The sequence below is a fragment of the Sinocyclocheilus anshuiensis genome, unplaced genomic scaffold (genome assembly GCF_001515605.1).
Source record: "Sinocyclocheilus anshuiensis isolate Anshui unplaced genomic scaffold, SAMN03320099.WGS_v1.1 scaffold379, whole genome shotgun sequence".
NCBI lineage: Eukaryota > Metazoa > Chordata > Actinopteri > Cypriniformes > Cyprinidae > Sinocyclocheilus > Sinocyclocheilus anshuiensis.
Window position 1 is genome coordinate 128,769 of NW_015552574.1, and position 2,760 is coordinate 131,528.

Consider the following 2,760-nt stretch of genomic DNA (forward strand, 5'->3'; position numbering starts at 1 on the left):
CACACACACACACACACACACACACACACACACACACACACACACAGGGTAGGTGCAACAGACATACACACACACTTCTGTACATAGATTAATTGCATGTTAATGATCAATACTATCCAATGATTGCTGGATTCTCATGCATTTTTCTTCAAATAAGACACAGCTTCTAATGAAATGAATGACATAATAAACAAGAAACCTTTACAGGGTTTCTGCAGGTCATAAAAAGGGGTTTGAATTTTCTTTTCCACAAATTAAAAAGCCTTAAATCTGTGGTGAAATCTTAAATTCATAAAGTCGTGGCATTAAAGATTGCATACACTGCAAAATAAATAATATCTTCCTCAGTATTTTTGTCTTGTATTCCAGCTCAAATATAAAAAAAAAAAAATTAAGTCATGGTACATTTATTTGAGATTGAAAAAAAAATATATGAAGCCTTGTTTTTTAAGGGATTAAACAAAATGAAGTGAGTTTATGCTTTAAACAAGAACAAATATGTCAGTGGGATATGGAAACTTGTTTTTCCTTTGAATTAAGTGAATTTTTCTGACAACATTGTCAGATGTTTGTTTTGTTTTAATCACAAACTCACTTCATTTTGACCATTATCTCAGAAAACAAGACTTACCTTATGTCATCTGCATCTCAAGTAAACATATCTTGATATATGACTCTTTACACATCTGCACTGAAAAAAAAAGGACAGCATTTTTTTACAGTTTGAAAGTAAGTTATTTCCAAAAAAGTAATAATCTGTTGTATTTTCAAACTTTGAAGTGATGCTAATACAACTCATTGAAAGCGTGCTGGACTTTAGAGAACATACTGATGAATTCCCTTCAGTTTATTCCTTACATATTCTTTACTTGGTCTTACATTTATAGTCTTAAATTTACCTTCATGAAACCTGCAGAAACCCTGCTTTCGCACTGTCATGCTTTAACTGAATCTTTGCACTTGAGAATGATTTTGATAATGCAAAACTCGAGAAATATTTCACTGACACTATATTATTGCTATTTATTAAGTATACTCTCTTTATATATGCGCTGATGTCGTAGATCTACTATATACGCAACTAAAAGCATTAGGCTACAAAAGCATGCTGAACTAGAGGCTGCCTGTCAACAATGAGATTGCATTGCGTTACTTTGTCTCTGATGAGAAGTATTCTTAATGTCAGTGTTATTTTAGCAGCGCAGCTAATATGGAAATGTTTTCGGATCTGGTTTATTTTGGCAAAAAGAAAAAAGGATGTCAAATTTATGATTTGACAATCGTGAACAGAAAACTGTTTTTGAGTGGTGCGCACATTTCCAATCCTCAGGCGTAACTGAGCACAATAAAATCAAAACTGGTCTTTCAAAAGAAATGGATATCATTTTTCTGTTGCATGTACAGTTTTAGCTTGATTATACTTGAACAAATGTGTTCACCCCTCAAAGTTCAGTGTGATTCAGATTTACAACGTTTATTGCTCTTAAATGTGTTGAAATTTGCATTTGCGTTTGGTGAAGTGAACTTTACCCTGAGTAGTCTGAGCTGGATAAATCATAATTCTGCATAAGACAATGCACATATCACACTGAAAAGTGACTAAAAAGATGTTTTTCGGTGGTACAGGAACCGTAGCAATACAAGTCCATCCTGCTCAGGTTTGATCAGCGGTTTACACAGATGCTGGCATCACATAATTAATCGAGCTCAGGAGTGTGTGCTTTCTTCATTGTTCATTGTTCAACTGATCTTTTGTCAGCTTACATGCAAGATTTCTCAGGAGACAGCTTTGTCGACGTGCTTCATTCATCTTTGAAAAGCTGTGATTGTGAACAAGCTTTGTAACATTACGGTGTTTTTCCTCGTTCAGACTAGCATCTCTCACAGCTGTATTTGCCAGATAAAACAATGAATATTAACAATACTTCACAGTCACGTACAAAGTATGGTGCAGAGGATCTTGTTTTTAGCTGCTTTGTTAATTTAGTATTACATGTGGCTTCATAGTTTGACTTCAAGCACAGCTTTAATTCAACTTTGATTTGCTCTCTTGAATGAAAGATGAAAATAAAACGTTGACTTTAAAAGTCCCATGGTTGGTGTTCTTGTCTTTTTGTTTCTCAATGCATATTTACTACTATTCAGAAATTCTTTGAACCATATGAATCATTTTGATAATATTAATGTATACTAGCCTAATTTATTGAATGCTAAACACATAAAAACTTCACAGATATAACAAGACATCAACAACATACAAGTGAGTACAAATTGTAGTCCATTACTGATTACAGATTACATGTTGAAAACTGTAGTTATTAACATAATTGAACAATCTATAGGTTACTCATTTTAGGTAATGTATTCTGAATACTTTGTAGATCACTTTTTATGGAATGTTTTTAACTTACCATTAGACGTACCATACTGATATAAAAAAAAATCAAAAATCAAAGGGAAAGAAAATATGTCTGTTTTTGGGAATATAATCAAAGCTGAATGGTATGACACACAGTAGCATTTTTAAAAGAGGAACTAAATTATGAATAATTGAATGCCATGTGAATAATATGTAATCATATGTAAATTTTTTATTTTATATAAATTACATTTAATAATTACACCGTGTTTCGGTTATTAAATAAACGCAATGATTATGTGAAAAAAGAGAATATGGTTACATACTGTTTGCAATGTCATTCTCCATTGACGGTCTCCTTGACAACGTGAACGGAAGTGGCGTTGATTTTCGCGCAAGGA